Source organism: Heterodontus francisci, chromosome 11, assembly GCF_036365525.1.
Source record: "Heterodontus francisci isolate sHetFra1 chromosome 11, sHetFra1.hap1, whole genome shotgun sequence".
NCBI classification, from domain to species: domain Eukaryota; kingdom Metazoa; phylum Chordata; class Chondrichthyes; order Heterodontiformes; family Heterodontidae; genus Heterodontus; species Heterodontus francisci.
The window spans coordinates 93,857,930-93,877,017 of NC_090381.1; the positions used below are offsets into that span (position 1 = coordinate 93,857,930).

At 41.3% G+C, this 19,088-nt stretch overlaps 1 protein-coding gene across 4 annotated transcripts in view; it reads right to left on the reverse strand.

The window, feature by feature from the left end:
• The window catches only part of zbtb38 (zinc finger and BTB domain containing 38), a 70,331-nt gene that overhangs the window by 34,851 nt on the left and 16,392 nt on the right, over positions 1-19,088 (reverse strand). The window contains exon 1 of one of the 4 annotated variants that reach the window (XM_068042538.1): positions 10,827-11,290. The exons of 1 other annotated variant lie outside the window; for it this stretch is intronic. The gene's annotated coding sequence lies outside the window, so the exon portion shown is untranslated. Of the gene's footprint in view, positions 1-10,023; positions 10,208-10,672; positions 10,760-10,826; positions 11,291-19,088 lie in introns of those variants that run through there. 2 more of the 4 variants (XM_068042539.1, XM_068042540.1) reach the window with 2 other exon arrangements.

The following is a 19,088-nucleotide window of genomic DNA, read 5'->3' on the forward strand; positions in this document are numbered from 1 at the left end:
ATTTTACCTTCCTTATCAATCCTTTAGTCATTCTTTGCTGTTTTTTTAATATTCTGTCCAATCTTCTGACCTGCCTCCCATCTTTGCGCATTTATGGGCTTTTTCTTCAAGTTTGATACTATCTTTAACTGTTTTAGTTAACAACGTTGTAACAATACAAGGGTGGGACAATTCAATTATAGAACCACTAAAAAGGAGTACACACTCTAGATTATTCATTTTCCTCATCTCCTTTCTTTACTTCTAAATCTCAAAGAAATCAAGATTTACTACTCCTCTCTAATTCTGCAGTTGTGCATTGGTTTATTTTTGCACACATTCAAACCTTGGTTCTATCCAATATTGCACACAATTTGTATATAGATAAAGGGAGAATTGCATAAATGTACAAATGGAAGGATAATGAAAGAAGGATCTATTACAGGTATTAGATTCTCAATTTTCCTCTCTAGTCCACCCAGCTGATGCTTCATGTCAGGCAATAAAAGATGAAAACATATCCCATGAGATCTTGGGCTTTATAAAGAGAGGCACAGAGTACAAAAGCAGAGTTAATGCTAAACATATATCTATATATAAAAAAAAAATTGGTTCGGCCAGTTAGAATACTGTATCCAGTTTTGGACTGGCAACTTTAAAAAGCGTGTGGAGAGAGTATAGAAGAGATTCACTAAGATGATACCAGAAGCTTTAGTTGCAATAAACGGCTGGAAAATTTGGGGCTTTTTCCACTAGAATAGGGAAAGGTTAAAAATGATAGACGTTTCAAGTTATGAGAGTTTTTGATAAGGCGAATTGCAAAAAACTATTTCCATTAGCCGCTGAATCGAGTAATTTAAGCTCACCACCAAAAAGAATGAAGGGAAAGGTAGTTTTTTTAGATACTAGGACATGTGTACTCGAAACTGTGTTGAAAGCAGAACCCATAATCTTTTTAAAAAGGAGTGGCAATTTTTCTTCTAATAAATGAGTATGGGCAAAGACCAGGACAATGGGAGTGAATGGATTGTTTCTTCAAGAGTTGACACATGCAGAATGGCCTCCTCTACAGTACAATTCGATGATTCTACATCTTGAACTTTGTCCTATGAATGCAGAAATTGAAACAGTCAATGGTAATCTGCAGAGTCAGGGTTGGTGGAACATTATTCTTCTCCAGGAAGGTTCAAGGCTTGCCTTTAGTATCTACATACAAATTTGCTCAGTCTTTTGTACTCAGTTCAAAATTTATCCCAGTGGTTGCTATCGGTTCTTATTCTCGTTGCTCCAAGTTTCACCCAGTGTGCCGCATAAGATATTCTCAAAGTCATTTAATATATTCTTAGAACAACACATCTTGCCAATTAAGTTCACTTCATAACAGTAAATGTTCTTTTAAAGTTCTTAATGAAGCAGCTGCTATAATTAAGTATGCAAAGTAGGATCACACAACAGAAATCTCATAATATTCACATCTTTGGCACTCATGGATTACGTTCACTCAGTAGCTCATTATTTTGTCAACCAACAATCCTGTCTATACAAATAAATGCAATAAAGTACAATTTTCCAATCCCTTAAATTGGTAATTTGCATCCCATATGCTGTAACATCCAATTTATAATTTCCCAATACTTGTAAACTGTATGATCAAGAAGGCAATAAAAAAAAATCCCACCTCCTCAAGTGGCGGCCCACACTTCCAGGATATACTGTTGCTCTTGGGGTAAATCACACTTTCACAGTATCAGCATTCTGTATGTTGAATTAACAATGTCACACATACACACACAAAGAAATAGGAGCAGGAGTAGATCATATGGCCCGTCGAGCCTGCTCAGCCATTCAGTACGATCTTTGGCTTCAACTCCACTTTCCCACCCACTCACAATATCCCTGGATTCTCTGCGAAACCAAAAATTTATCTATCCCAGCCTTAAAGGTATTCAACGATGGAAAACCCACAACCCTCTAGGGTAGAGAATTCCAAAGATTCACAACCCTTTGAGTGAAGTAATTTCTCCTCATCTCATTCCTGAATGATTGACCCCTTATCCTGAGACTGTGCTCCCGTTGTTTAGATTCCCCGACCAGCAGAAACAATCTCTCAGCGTCAACCCTATACAGCCCCTTCAGAATCTTGTATAATGTTTCAATGAGATCGCCTCTTATTCTTCTAAACTTCAGAGAATACAGGCCCAATTTACTTTATTCTTTATTCCTGTACTCCAATCCCCTTGCAATAAAGGCCAAAAGGCCATTTGTCTTCCTAATTGTTTGCTGTACCTACATACTAACTTTTTGTATTCCTTGTACGAGCACACCCAAGTCACTTCGAACAGTAGCACATACAAGTTAGCTTGTGCACAGGTTTGCTTATTTGTTTGTACGCTTTTGTCGGTGTAATGTTACTTTTTTTTTAAGTCGTGAATTTTGTCCAAGCCAAACAAAAAAAGGAGTTAGAGATGTGATGATTGAATCAATTTCTATCATATGGGGTCCAAAGCAGAAATGGTTTTATGCGCATGTCACTGTAGTGCAGCTGGCACAGGTTTTGCATTTTCCCTTTACATACATGCTAACTTAGACACTGGGAGTAATTTCAACTTTGAGCAGGATTGAATTAGCCACCCATTCTATACACCACACCCAATTTTACCTTTTATATTGAAGAAAAATTAGTTTGGGCTCATAATGGGTGGCCAATTTCCCACTATTGTCCAAATTAAAATTACCCTGGTCATCTTATTATCCACCACACCTTGGTAAAAAGGAACCTTATCACAGACCATGGATCAGTAGCTAAAACAGAATAGGTCAAAACCTACAATCAAATTTTGACAACTAATTTTACAACATTTATTGATTCTTGTGTGGCAACTTTTCTTAAAAAAAACAAAAATGCATAAAATCAATTAGGTTTCTAACAATAGTAACAACAAAAAAAGCAATGTAGTGGAGCACCCTAATTGAAAAAGTAATTGGTTCCTTCCTCGGCCCAAGGACTTAAGATAATTGGACACACATCCTCTGTAAATATGTAATGTAAATAGGTTCCCCTGTTGCAGTTCTGTAGTAATTCTAGGGAGTGACATTGGACAGAATTTAACATTGTGAAGTTCCAGAGTGTTGAAGTAATTGGATTTTAGCTGACTATTTTTCACTTCTAAGTACTGCAGATTGAATGCCCAACAGATTTCTTCCAATTATAACCTGCAATTATTTTTTTTTGAAAAGAAACTATTGGACAAGAAATCAGAGGTTTTACAGAGGAGCCCAGACACACATTTCTGGTCTACATCTACTGTTCTTATTGCTGCAGAATTTCTCTATAATGTTACAACGGAGGCAGGAGGAGGGCACTGTCTTTTCTAGTTCCACTTCTTCACATTTCACAACACATTTTAAATGTTTACCCAATTACTGAAACGGCCAATCATATTTCTTTCTTTTGCCTCCTTGTCTCGGAGAGACAATGGGTAAGCGCCTCAGTGGTTAGTGGTTTGTGAAGCAGCGCCTGGAGTGACGATAAAGGCCAATTCTAGAGTGACAGACTCTTCCACAGGTGCTGCAGATAAAATTGGTTGTCGGGGCTGTTACACAGTTGGCTCTGTCCTTGCGCTTCTGTCTTTTTTCCCGCCAACTGCAAAGTCTCTTCGACTCGCCACTCTTTAGCCCCGCCTTTATGGCTGTCCGCCAGCTCAGGTGATCACTGGCAACTGACTCCCATGACTTGTGGTCAATGTCACAGGACTTCATGTCGCATTTGCAGACGTCTTTACAGCGGAGACATGGACGGCCGGTGGGTCTGATACCAGTGACGAGCTCGCTGTACAATGCGTCCTTGGGGATCTTGCCATCTTCCATGTGGCTCATATGGCCAAGCCATCTCAAACGCTCTGTCCTTGCGCTTCTGTAGGGTGTATATGCTGGGGATGTTGGCCACCTCCAGGACTTCTGCGTTGGAGATACGGTCCTGCCACCTAATGCCAAGGATTCTCCAGAGGCAGCGAAGAACTCACTCTTGGCTGACATACGTTGTCCAGGCCTTGCTGCTGTAGAGCAAGGTACTGAGATCACAGGCTTGATACACTGGGACTTTTGTGTTCCATGTCAGTGTGCCATTTTCCCACACTGTCTTGGCCAGTCTGGACATAGCAGCAGATACCTTTCCCATGCGCTTGTTGATTTCTGCATTGAGAGACAGGTTACTGGTGATAGTTGAGCCTAGGTAGGTGAACTCTTGAACCACTTCCCGAGCGGGATCGCCGATATTGATGGATGGGGCATTTCTGACGTCCTATCCCATGATGTTAGTTTTCTTGAGGCTGATGGTTAGGCCAAATTCGTTGCAGGCAGCCACAATCCTGTCGATGAGTCTCTGCAGGCACGCTTCTCATTAGCGAGAGGCAGCATGGTTTTGTGAAGGGGAGGTCGTGTCTCACTAATTTGATTGAGTTTTTTGAGGAAGTGACGAAGATGATTGATGAAGGAAGGGCAGTGGATGCTGTCTATATGGACTTCAGTAAAGCCTTTGACAAGGTCCCTCATGGCAGACTGGTACAAAAGGTGAAGTCACACGGGATCAGAGGTGAGCTAGCAAGATGGATACAGAACTGGCTCGGTCATAGGAGACAGAGGGTAGCAGTGGAAGGGTACTTTTCTGAATGGAGGGATGTGACTAGTGGTGTTCTGCAGGGATCAGTGCTGGGACCTTTGCTGTTTGGAGTATATATATATATATATATATATATATAAATGATTTGGAGGAAAATGTAGCTGGTCTGATTAGTAAGTTTGCGGACGACACAAAGGTTGGTGTAGTTGCGGATAGTGATGTGGTTGTCGGAGGATACAGCAGGATATAGATCGGTTGGAGACTTGGGCAGAGAAATGGCAGATGGAGTTTAATCCGGACAAATGTGAGGTAATGCATTTTGGAAGGTCTAATGCAGGTGGGACGTATACAGTAAATGGCAGAACCCTTAGGAGTATTGACAGGCAGAGAGATCTGGGCGTACATGTCCACAGGTCACTAAGTGGCAACGCAGATGGATAAGGTAGTCAAGAAGGCATACGGCATGCTTGCCTTCATCGGTCAGGGCATAGTATAAAAATTGGCAAGTCATGCTGCAGCTGTACAGAACTTTAGTTAGGCCATACTTAGAACATTGCGTGCAATTGTGGTCGCAACACTACCAGAAGGACGTGGAGGCTTTGGAGAGGGTACAGAAGAGGTTTACTAGGATGTTGCCTGGTCTGGAGGGCATTAGCTATGGAGGAGAGGTTGGATAAACTCGGATTGTTTTCACTGGAACGACGGAGGTGGAGGGGCGACATGATAGAGGTTTACAAAGTTATGAGTGGCATGGACAGAGTGGATAGTCAGAAGCTTTTTCCCCAGGGTGGAAGAGTCAGTTACTAATGGACATAGATTTAAGGTGAGAGGGGCAAAGTTCAGAGGGGATGTGCGAGGCGTTTTTTTACACAGAGGGTGGTGAGTGCCTGCAACTTGCTGCCAGGGGAGGTGGTGGAAGCAGGTATGATAGCGACGTTTAAGAGGCATCTTGACAAATACATGAATAGGCTGGGAATAGAGGGATACGGTCCCCGGAAGTGCAGAAGGTTTTAGTTTAGGCAGGCATCAAGATCAGCGCAGGCTTGGAGGGCCGAATGGCCTGTTCCTGTGCTGTACTGTTCTTTGTTCTTTGTGGGATGTTAATGCAGCATTGTCAACAAAAAGGAGTTCCCTGATGAGGACCTTCCGTACTTTGGTCTTCGCTCTAAGACGGGCAAGGTCTAACAACCTGCCATCCGATCTTGTGTGGAGGAAAATTCCTTCTTTTGAAGACTTGAATGCATGTGAGAACAGCAGGGAGAAGATCCCAAACAGTGTATGTGCAATTACCAAAACAGTCAATCATACTGTTTATCCCCCGAATAAAATACACCAACCAAGTTTCTTTAATAAACAACAAAATTATTATAAAACAAGACTTATCCAGTAATGAAGCAAAGCATTAACAGATTGAAATATGAAAGTTCCCTTTTTACCCTAGCCCCTCACACAACACACACATACCGTTTAACCGAAAAATAAGAGATTTTCTCTGCAGAGCTCTTTTACAAAAACCAAAACCAAAACCAAAAAAAAAAACCTTTGGCCAAATACTTGTTAATTCTTGAAGAAAACGGATGGCATACAGTCTTGCATCTGAGTACACGTAGATGGGTCACTGGGTTCTTTTCTGGAGCAGTTCTTTTCAGGTGGCAGAGATTTAATTTGGCAAGCTTTCCAAGAGCTCCTCAGGAGAAATGTGGCATTTCACAGAGACAAGAAGATGGAGGCAAGCTGGGTGTTTCTCTCTTGGTAGGTTGATCTCCAACTGCTTTCAAAAACAGTCCAGCCCCAACTGAACCAAAACAATATTTCAGAAATTTAAAAAAAAACAGCAAGTCTGAAAGTCCTGACCTTCATAAATCGGGACATGTCGGTTCTTTGTAAACATCAAGTCACCAAGGTTTCTGTTGTTTATTGAGCTTAAGGCATGGGACTTCCAGTAAAGGCTGTTTTCAAACAAGACCTGTGTCCTTCTGGCGACCTCTTTTAAGAAACAAAGTCCAACATCTAATTACTTCAGTTCTCTAATCCATCTCCACAATTCTAACACATGAATCCTCAAAAGAAAGTTTTAAAAAAAAAGCACCCACATAATAGGTTACCATCATTCTCTTACAACGACTACTACAATTATTGAATTATCAAAAATACCCATTTATTGCTCTTTTATGCCATATTTTTCTGCATTAAAGATGTATTTTTATTTAAGATAGCACATAGATGCAATGCCCCATAGATCAATGCAAGTTTGAATCCCTGCACCCCTTCCCCTCCAACCCCAACTTCAGTCACTTGGTGCTAAGAAACTGCTTCTATTCAGCACCTCTGCAGCAGAGGGAAACATTTCCATATGGAAGAAGTGGGGTCTAAGATGCTCCTGTGGACCTCGCATTGGCGGGTTCAGAGTAACACAGATGAATGTCCAAGTGTAGGTCACCCCATCTTCCCCCTCAGCCAAAATCCATGTGTGGCATGGGAGATTAGTGGGAGTGAAAGAGAGAATTTATCCTTTTTTCTTTTTTTTTTTAAAAAGGGCAGTGTTCTATTTTTAGATTTAGAGATACAGCACTGAAACAGGCCCTTCGGCCCACCGAGTCTGTGCCGACCATTAACCACCCATTTATTGATGCACATCTTTGAAGTCAACTATGACTTTTCCCACTAACACTGAGTCATATAGTGTCAACTGAGATTCATACTTGACTGTTGTGGAAGAATAGATAATTAACCCACATAAAAGGAACTTTTTTGCCTTTTATACAAAATACAGTCTTATGTGCACAGGTCAAACCATGTGAGGTTAATTATGACTTTGAGTTAGTTCACATTGTGGTCTAAATGCTATTGAAAATGTGCTGAATGCTCCTCTGGTGTAACTGCAAGTGCTTCTGCTCAGCACAGCATTGCAACACATTCACACACACGCATGACCTAGTTCCACTGTACAAGCTGCAAAGCTATTAACTCAGCATTTCCATCAGTGTCCAAACACTGCTTATATATTGTTTGGGTTTATAAGCTACGATTTCTATAAAGCATGCTTATCAACTCATCACTTAGTTAGTATTACCCTTCACTTACTTCTCTTGCCCCTTGAGCTCACCAGCTTTCCTTCAAGCAAATTTATTTTCAAACGTTAAAGGTTAGTCAACTCTATTGTACGCACATTTTGAATGTTGAAGTGACTGCGAAGCAGCAGCAAGGACATTAAAAAGTGCCTATTTAATTTTTGGCTACCACGATCAGCTACCACGATCATAAGGGCGCATGCAATCTAATCAGCTTTTCCTTTGTATTTTGTTCGGGCTACAATTATGTTGCAAAAACACTGACAATTATCAGTATGTTTGCCACCTTATACCTGTATGAAGTAAATATTTGGCCAAGTCTGACAGCACCATCTAGTCACTAGTCTGTTGTCTGCAGCCATTTCATAATCTTTGAAACAAGTCACGTTAATTTTTCAAATACCATACAAATTCAATGCAACATATTATTCTGCTTGACATGAATTACAGTATCACTGGTGTTGGTTCAAAACTTCAAAATTAGTTGTAAAAATAACATTGTTTTTACAGTGCTTCTTCCTGCCATGACCTAATGCAGCAAATTCTACCTCTTGCAGCACATCATAATGCTATGCTGCAAGGCTGCGAACACTCAACCACAACAGAAAACAGCCATTTTGAAACCAACTGCAGAAAAACAGAATGGCATAAGCTCCTGTAAAATGGCTGCTAAATGGAAGCATATCAATTCGGGAGTACTGATACCATTCAAACAGCAATCGTGGATATCTTCAGAAGTAAAATTGGGCAATTTTTATTTCAGTGAATTGTGCCCTAGACACCATTTCAGAGGTCAGATTTTATAAACCACATCGTTTATAGGTTATATTGTACAGTTAGTTTCTCACTTGAATGTACTAAACATTGAAATTGAGCGCAAGTACTTTCAGCAGTGATCAGCACTGAATGGTATTTGCCACGCTGCATTCTACTGTATTTGCAAACATTTAGCACTATAATTGGATTGCATCCAGAAGGCTAGTCTGGCAGTTTAATAGATCAACGGTAGAATGTTAGTATCCAACACAATTAACAAACATTGTGTACAAAGTGAAAAATTAATTTTAAACATTAAATTAAAGCTGTTCACTTCATTATATAAAACACTTGATACCACAGACACAGCAATTACTGAAGTTCAAATTCCCCTAATTAAATATATAGGTAGCATTCCCCAACGCTCACCCATTTCATTAAATTCTAATACTAACTCATAGTAATGTACCAGCTTTTCTGTTGCAATGCCAAGTCAAAGGTGAGCAGAAATGTTGCTAACTGAATAAAGTCAAACCATAGAAGAAAAATAGGTAGTGACAAACACATGCAGATGAAAGAAAAATCCCAGGCTTGGGATGCCAATGCAGGTTTTTGCTGCTCATGCTGACAGGATGTGGTTGTCAAGGAAACATGCTGTTATGCAGTAGTTATTGGGAAGCAAATTATATTTTCAGCATTTTCAGTGACTAATTGCCAAGCAATTGATTCAGTAAACTCATGCTGCAGGTATGTAGATTAGAAACCATCAAAATTAGAGAATGTCTTTCATTGACAAATCATTTGTGCAGCTATTTTTAGTATAACTTGCACCCTCTGCGTCCTAGAATTTAGTCGTTGAAGAACAGCAGGCCGGTTGGAAGACAGGGAACAATAATTGTAGAATAACACAATTAGTAATTAAAATAAGCACACAAATCTGATTATAAGCTTTCTATTAAATATAGTGCCATGTTCTTTTCAGACCCATTGAGAAATACAAAGAGTGAATGGTTGTGCTTCACAGATGCGCTCATATTTTGGAAATGCAACATTTCAAAAAAAGCATTTTCTTTGGTTAAGAAAATGCCAATTATGCTTTTGCACAAAAATGGAAAATTCTCTTTTCAAGACGCTTTCCTCTTTTGAAAGATTCACTCCAGCTTTTTAAAGAAAAAAAGGGCACATCAAAAGATTTGTGATAAAGATGCTGCATACCAAAATTTTGCACACCAGCAAACACAAGATACTCTATGTAATTATATACATTACTTGCTTGTTGTTACTGTTAAGGGTGATATCCCCTCCCCACTCCCATCTCACCAAGCCCGTTGCACCTCAGTCTAGAATAAATAACTCAATTCTGACTAGCAATCAAACTCTTCCAACAAACATCCTTTACCAAGGACACAGCAAAAAAAAAAAATTTTTTTTTTTTAAATGCCAGCAGTACGCAGATATCAAAACAGGAAAATATTATGCGCCATGCATGCTAAAACCTGAAGAGAGAAAAAAAAGCAGTAAATGCAATAATATTTTTATAATTTGCATGCAAAAAACAACCAAAGTGAGACCAAGCACTGGACAACTGCTGTTAATTACCTTTTTTTTTTGAAAAAATAAATCAAAATTCTCCAGTTCTCAGGAAGCTGTTGTCGCATTTGTGCTACTTCTCGAAGAAATGGTGTTCCTGAAAATTCTGCTCGTCAACAAGACTGCTCTGTAAAAATTCCCCGTCTGCAAACCTGTGAAAGCTGTTGCGCAAAGATCATTTCTCCCAAGGCTCAGAGCCTGAAGCTGACCACTGCAAAGGCCACTTGTCACACTAGGTGAGAATCAACCCATGATATCACTACCAAAAATACCAGTCAGACATATACAAGCGGTGGTACACAATGTGCACTATTTTATTGCTAAAAATAGATTTGTTGCATCTGTTATCTGCATCATAACCTGGATCTAGAAATTCAAATCCAAACTCTGGTAAACAGCAAAAGAAAACGATATTTGGACCGAGAATTGTCCAGCAACACCAACTGGCATTACAAAGCAACAAATTATTTTTTTAAAACATTCTCAATGCAAACTGCTTCACTAAGGTACTTGAACGGTATTTAAGTAATCTATTATTTCGAGCTATATGAAGCAATTTTTTTTTTTTTTTAAAAAGGATAATCTATGTTGCAATGCAGTCCTAACTATTCTCACCGGTGCTGTCAAGGCAACATATGCATGGTATTTACATACTCACATTTGAAACACAAGGCTTCAGACACAGTAATCAATACATGGCACGTTCAGAAAAGAAGCAGCATTAAACCTGCCTGCCATTTTTGGTTTGCAGGAGTAAGCTTAGTTCTGCCGTATACTGCACCATAGCTAATGGAGGGGGAGGGGCAGCTCACCTTAAATTCAGTAGCTGTCAACTACATGGTGCTGGTTCAAATGGATAGGAGGCAACAGTAAAACGCTGTTGCCGTGCACTGCTGATGCAAGATCAGCCCCGATCATCAAATTAAAAATAAAGGCAGTGCAACCAAATTCTGCTGTGATGGGAAAACAGGCATCATCACACTTGAAGCTGACTGCTTCCTGTCCAGTCAGTCTGTTTTACAGCTCAGTTCGAAAAATCCAGTACTTCATCACAAATGCAGTGCAAAAAAAAGGATGGCAGCAGCATCACCATTAGGTAGAAGTATTTGACAGAAACAGGCAATCCTGGATCATGCTCGCCAAAATACAATTCAATACAGATCTTGTATCTCTCACTGAATTATGAATTAAACGTTTGAACATTTAGATTCTCCTTGAAAAGCAAAAATCTTAAAGCTGAAGTCCCTCAAAATTCTCTGCTCTGACGCTGTAAATAATCGGTCTATTTCTGCACCAACAACCAGAGACAGAATCTTGTGTCACATGGGCAGTCATTGGTGTTTACAGAACATATTTAATATGGAAACAGAAGGACTGCAAATTTCTGCAGGGTTGCACTGTATACACAACACCAGTATGCATTGTGAAATTCTACTTCCTTTAGATTTTTAAAAAATGATTTGATCTTTTTTTTTAAAAAAGCACATCAAATATAAATTGTAGATTTTAGCTAACACTACGATTGCTCTACTCCTGGTCTCTTGAGCATGAAAGTAATTACTATGTAGCTGAAAAAAAAAGTTAAAAATATTATGACCTAAATAGCCACTGGAGTTTGAGCAACATACAGCAAGTAAAGAAGCTTGTGGGGAAAAAAATGGAAATATATTGCTAAACCAGTTCTCAAATGCCACATTATTACAGCTGTAATCTGCTTTGGGTTACCTTCACTAATGCCCTCACAGGGAGAGGCTCAAGCCAACATCAAAGCCTGGTGATGCAACTGAGCATTTAATTAACTGTATGTTGTCAGGAAGGGAAAATATGCATCATATCAACAACATCCACTGAGATTATATTCAAAAAGCTGAAATTCCCACAGAACTGATTTATCTGAATGTCGGTGTGTCCAAATGTTTTCTTTATGGACAACTCAGTTTCTCCTCATGGAGCCCATGGGCGTCATATCAAGAGCTGCCTACTACTGCTACCTCCACTACTATTGGTCATCTGTCTTGCCTCTGTCTAATTTTACACTGGTACATTGCTGCTCTTAGCATAGTTCTCAGCTCTTATCCCAGTGCTATGTCCTGTTGCTTAGTGCTCCTTGAATAAATAATACTGCACCCTAGAAGTGCAAAATTCTTAATATTGCAATTAAGAATTCCTGCTAACAGCCCAGGAGTAGCAAAAGTGGAAGAGGGGGACAGGGCGCTGGATAGCCTTGGCAGGTTAATCAGACTTAAAACATGGACCTTAATTTGGACACTGCTGTCCCATTTGAGCCAGCTTATTGGCCAATAGAAATAACTCAATCCTTTAAGGGCTGGTGTTACTCTCCAGCAATTTCATTGGCCAGTAATACTCATGTGATGACTGGGGTTGTTCGATATTTGATTGACAGGCCTCTGGACCAATACCAGTAAAGACAGGCTAGGTGGCAGTTTAGACACAGTTCTACTTACACAGCAGTGAGAACAATCAGCAGAAATTCTCAACTGCAAAAAAAAACTTAGTACTCGTAAGGCTTAGATCTAAAATCAGCATTAGGGTTAATGTAAAACCTCTTTCCCAGTGAGGAGTCCCTACCATTTGAAGCCAGCCTACCTCGAACGTTTACAGCAATTAAGTAGCTACTGCAGCAGCATCATTACTGCTAGCATTATGACATCACTTTCCTTCCAATTATGATGTTGTTGTAGAACATGTGCTAGTGGTTTTCACGTATGGGGAAAGGGACAAAGACAAAGCAGTAGCTACAGATACAAAAGGAGTAGGGTTAGACACAGTGAACAGGCCCAGACATGGAGAAAAAAAAAAGTGCAACATCAGGTTCAAGTATTGTTTCTGGAGACATCTCATGCAGCCCTCTCTTGCTTTTAAGCTGCATGCCCTATGGCAACCAATCTTTTATAAACATGCTGGATGCCACCATCTTATGCTGAGACCTAGAGTGCAAACATGCGAGATAGCCTCAGCTGGAGTACTGCGTCCAGTTTTGGACGCTGCACTTTAGGAAAGATGTGAAGGCATTGGAGAGTGCAGGAAAGATTCATGAGAATGGTTCCAGGGATGAGGAACTTCGGATAGATTGGAGAAGTTGGGACCATAGATCACTGAAGGCAGCAGCACAGGTAGATAAGGTGGTTTGGAAGGCACATGGAATACCTGCCTTTATTAGCCGGGGCATAGAATATAAGAGCAGGGAGGTTATGATGGAGCTGTATAAATGCTAGTTAGGCCACAGCTGGAGTACCGTGTACAGTTGTGGGCACCACACTATAGAAAGGATGTGATTGCAATGGAGAGGGTGCAGAGGAGATTCACCAGGATGTTGCTTGGGCTGGAGCATTTCAGCTATGAAGAGAGACTGAAGAGGCTAGGGTTGTTTTCCTTAGAGCAGAGAAGGCAGAAGGGGGACATGATTGAAGTATACAAAATTATGAGGGGCATAGATAGGAAGAAACTTTTCCCCTTAGCGGAGGGGTCAATAACCAGAGGTCATAGATTTAAGGTAAGGAGCAGGAGGTTTAGAGGGGATTTGAGGAAAAACTTTTTCATCCTGAGCGTAGTTGCAATCTTGAACGCACTGTCTGAAGAGGTGGTAGAGGCAGGAACACTCACAACATTTAAGAAGTATTTAGATGAGCACTTTAAACGCCATAGCATACAAGGCTACGGGCCAAGTGCTGGAAAATGGGATGAGTATAGTTAGGTGCTTGATGGCCGGCACAGACACGATGGGCCGAAGGGCCTGTTTCTGTGCTGTATAACTATGACTCTGACTGTTTTCCTTAAAGAGAAGGCTGAGAGATATTTGATAGAGGCATTCAAAATCATGAGGGGTCTGGACAGAGTAGCTAGAAAGAAACTGTTCCCACTCGTGAAAGGATCAAGAACGAGAGGGCACAGATTTAAATTGGTAAAAGAAGCAAAAGTGTGACCTTTTCATGCAGCTAGTGGTTAAGGTCTGCACTGCCGGAGTGTGTGATGCAGGCAGGTTCAATCGAGTCATTCAAAAGGGAATTGGATAGTTATGTGGAAAGGATGAATGTGCAGGGTTATGGGGAGAAAGCGGCGGATGGCACTAGGTGAATTGATCATTCGGAGAGCCAATGTAGACACGATGGGCTGAGTGGCCTCCTTCTGCACTGCAAGAATTCTGTGATAGGCCTCCTACATTTACTTCACCGAAAACAGGTCTTCATCATTTGTCGACCTGCATTTTTGAGTTATAATCCCAAGCTCCTGAAACCACAGCCTGCTTGCACTTAGGAGTGCAGCTAATGGAGTGAGAACTAAATGTCTGTCAATACTGTAAAAGCATCTTGAGAGGAAAGTAGAGTGCAGCAAAAGGCAAGAGATCTTCTGGACCTCAGCCTTACACCGGAGATGCAGTGGTTGTATTTAATGAAATGTAGATAATACCAGTCAACTGCAGTACATCTGATCAATTTCAGAGTAAATAGTTCAGTATAAGCATTCATTTCACAATCTAGAAATATTCATTATGAACAACATCTAGTGGAATGAGAAATTGAGTAAGAGGAGCAATCAATGAGCCATGTCACATCTTAACCCAATTTCAGGCACCCACAGGAAACAGAGAGGGCCAAGGTGATGGAAGGCGTCGTCGACAGTGCTATCAAGTGCCACTTTAACAGCAATAACCTGCTCAGTGACGCTCAGTTTGGTTTCCGCCAGGGCCACTCGGCCCCCAACCTCAGTATAGCCTTGGTCCAAACATGGCCAAAAGAGCTGAACTCAAGAGGTGAGATGACAAGTGATTGCCCTGGATATTAAAGGCAGCAAGTGTGGCATCAAGGGGCCCCAGCCAAAATGAAGTCAATGGAAATACTCTCCACCGGTTAGAGTCATACCTAGCACAAAGGAAGATGGTTGTGGTTGTTGAAGGCCAATCATCTCAGTCCCAGGACATGGCTGCAGGACTTCCTCATGGCAGTGCCCCAGGTCCAACCATATTCAGCTGCTTCAATGATCTTCCCTCCATCATAAGGTCAGAAATGGGGATGTTCACTGATGATTGTATGATATTCTGTGCCATTTGCAACTCATCAGATACTGAAGTAATTAGTGTCCAGATGCAGCAAACCTAGACAACATTCAGGCTTGGGCTGATAACTGGCTAGTAACATTTGCGCTACATAAGTGCCAGGCAATGACGGACAAGAGAGAATCTAACCATCTCCCCTTGACATTCAGTGGCATTACCATCGCTGAATCCCCCAATATCATCCTGGGGATTACCAATGACCAGAAAATGAACTGAAACAGCCACATAAACACTGTGGCTACAAGAACAGGTCAGAGACTGGGAATTCTGCAGTGAGTAACCCACCTGCTGACTCCCTAAAGTCTGTCTACCATCTACAAAGGCACACGTCAACAGTGTGATGGAATAGTTTCCACTTGCGTGAATGAGTGCAGCTCCAACATTCACTCAGGAAGCTCGACAGTATCCAGGACAAAGTAGCCCTCCTGATCGGCACCCCATCCACCACCTTCAACATTCAGTTCCTCCAACACAGACATATAGTGGAAGCAACGTGTACCATTTGGAAGATGCGCTCAGCAAGTCACCACACCTCCTTCGACAACACCTTTCAAACCTGTGACTTCTTCCACCTAGAAGGACAAGGACAGCAGATGCATGGGAATGCCACCACCTGCAAGTGCCCTTCCAAGCCATACACCATCCTGACACAGAACTATATTGCCATTCCTTCACTGTCACTGGGTCAAAATTCTGGAACTCCCTTCCTAACAGCACTGTGGACATACCCGCATCAGATGGATTGCAGTGGTTCAAGAAGGCCGCTCACCACAACCTTCTCAAGGGCAATTACAGATGGGCAACAAATTCTGACCCAGCCAGCGAGGTCCACATCCCATGAAAGACAAAAAAAAAAAATTTCCTCTGCCATGTTCCCAAATTGTGATGAAAAATAAAAGGTGGATGCAGAGGAAAAAGTCAGCACAAATCCTTTACTCCACAAACACTGCACACAAACATCCTCGATGGCTTTTCTGGCACTTGCACCTGAAGAGGGAAACAGGAACTGTAAACCTTGTGCAAATGAATGTTAGGAACTTCTGCACTCAGGTTTCCTCCAAGAAGGTGCAGATCATGGGCAAACTGCTCAGAGACCCAGTGCTACCGATTCCATCGCTGCTGTTTTCAGTCCAATGGACAGGCTGGGATTGCCAAGAAATGTCTTTTTGCTTTTAAATTTAAAAAAAAGGGGGTTCAGCTCAAGACCTGTTGCAGAATATAGTTATCCTTTCAGTACTGTGCCATCCCTCTTCTTGCAATTTGGCTTATTTGGAGGCAAATGAGGACAAAGCCACTTGACAGTAGAGGCCAAGTGAACAACATCTGCTGAGTTACCAACAACTGATTCTCTACAACAAGGTAGAAATTCCGTCCTCTCCCTGACCATGCCACCTAGAATAAAAAGAAAACCCTCAGTCAAAAGAGTACCTACTTTTATTCCCAGACCATTATTCTTCATGCTTTTCCTGTTCCTCTTGCTACTACTTTTCATCATAGTACCACCCTTTTTCCAGCTCCCTTGCAATGCAGACTGCAGCAGGGCCCAGACTATTGCTTCAATGCTGCTGCCGTCCCAGCAACGGCAAGAATTCACTCACAGGCGACGAAAACTTTACTTAGATGTTGAGTCGATCAATACACAAGTCACAGTCTCAGCTATGGATATTAAATTTAAGAAATGACCATTCTGCAACAGAAAGTCTCTGGACAAAAATCCTGCTGCCCCACTGTCTACACAAGAAAACAAATTCCTTCTGGCTCGCCCATGGGGCTTTAAACTGTGACTGCCTCTTAAATGGTGCTGGTTCCTTGAAGGTCCAGGAACTGTCCAAACTTCGTCTTGTAGCTAATAATGCACTCTGAAGCGTCCCCAGTAACTACTTCCTTGATTTAATTTAGGCTCATGAGCAAGCTCAGGCACGGAGCCAGAGGTTGCGCCAGAATGCACTTCTCATGTGCTTTGCACCAGTTTCTCCCAGACAATGCCATGAGAGGAAGTGCAACCTTAAGATCACAAGAACAGACTCCAGAATATAAATCTATATTTAAATAAACAGAATTTACAGGCACTTAAATTTGACTTTGCAAAAGGAACACCAAGAAACCAAAAGCAGCAAGGATATTGATTTAACTTTTTCAGATTTATCCCTCTGGGTGACTATTCAGCTTATTGTAACATTAATCATTGAAAACAGGGATGAGCACATCTTACGCAGTTTGGTTATTCAGCTCCATTTGAGCTGAGCTGACTGAACTCAAACCAGAAACCAGTCAGATCTTCTGACAATCACTTTCTTAACTGTAACCAGTGAGAAAAGGGACAAAGTGTCATCCAGTACTACCATAGCAATGCTTCAAAACAAGGCATAGCTTTGTAAATGCAAGCTATTGTGTCTTGTGCTGTCATTTTAGTGGCCGGAGAGAAAAAAAAAGAGATTTATCATTGATTTCTTAAAAGTTGCTGGCCAGTACTGAAGTCACTCACAGGCTGCACATCTACAGGAATTTATGATTTATGGCGCCATGGTTAGTCTCAATTCTAGGAACTTCGCACAAACTGTTAGAAAATCGTTTAAAACACAATTAAATGATTCATCATGATCTAGGCTCCAGTGTGTTGTCCAAATGCACACCACACGCAGTACCAATTTCACCTTCTCTCCCTCTCAGCTACATACTCTAATGCAGAGATACTATGACTAGGGTCCTCACTCAGTCTAATCGGTGGAATATTCTGAGCTATCTCTTAACTGCAGACCTTCAAATGGTACTGTGGTGGTTCCTACTTCCTCCCCCTTGCATCTCTGTCACCTTAAGGGGCATCATCACGACTTTTACCTCGAAGCCATTGTCATCACAACTTGCATTCAGGTTGCCCTGTTCTTCCCCTCTACATACAAACATACAAATTAGGAGATGTAGGCCATTTGCCCCGTCGAGCCTGCTCGGTCATTCAATAAGATCATGGCTGATGTGTTTGTGTCTTGAATTCCACATTCCCATCTACCCAGATAATCTTTGATTCCCTTGCCAAACAAGAATCTATCTACCTCCGCCTTAAAAATATTCAATGACCCCGTCTCCACCACCTTCTGAGGCAGAGAGTTCCAAAGTCGCACAACCCTCAGAAAATAATTCTCCTCATCTCTGTCCTAAAAGGGCGACCCCTATTTGAAAACAATGCCCCCTAGTTCTGGACTCACCCACAAACAGAAACATCCTTTCCACATTCACCTTGTAAAGATTGTTCAGGATCTTATATACACTTCAATCATGTCTCCCCTCACTCTTCTAAACTCTAGTGAAAATAAGTCCAGTCTGTCCAACCTTTCCTTATAAGACAACCCGCTCATTCCAGGTATCAAACTAGTAAACTTCCTCTGAACCGCCTCCAACGCATTTACATCCTTCCTTAAATAAGGAGATCAAAACTGCACACAGTACACGAGATGTCGTCTCACCAATGCCCTCTATAAATGAAGCATAACATCCTTACTTTTATTTTCAATTCTTCTTGTAATAAAGGATAGCATTCCATTAGCTTTCTTTATTACTTGCTGTACCTGCATACTAACTTCTTGTGACTCATGCACTCAAACACCTAGATCCCTCTGCATCCCAGAATTCTGCAGTCGTTCTTCGTTTAAGTAATACTCTGCTTTTTTATTCTTCCTGCCAAAGTGAAGAACTTCACATTTTCCACATTATACTCCATCTTCCAGATTTTGCCCACTCACTCAGCCAATTTATAATCTGTCTGCAACTTCATGTCCTCTACCTATCTTTGTGTTATCTGCAAATTTAGTTACCATGCCATCGCTCCCCTCATCCAAGTCTGGCTTTCGGGCTCGGGCCAAACACACACAGTACTCCGCAGACTCTGACTCTGCGCAGTGAGCGAGTGAGCATCTCAATGACGTCATCATGCTCATGCTGCAGCAGTGCAGCTTCCTTCCATTCCATCCATCCAAAAGTGGCAAGTACAGTGAGTGCACTATGG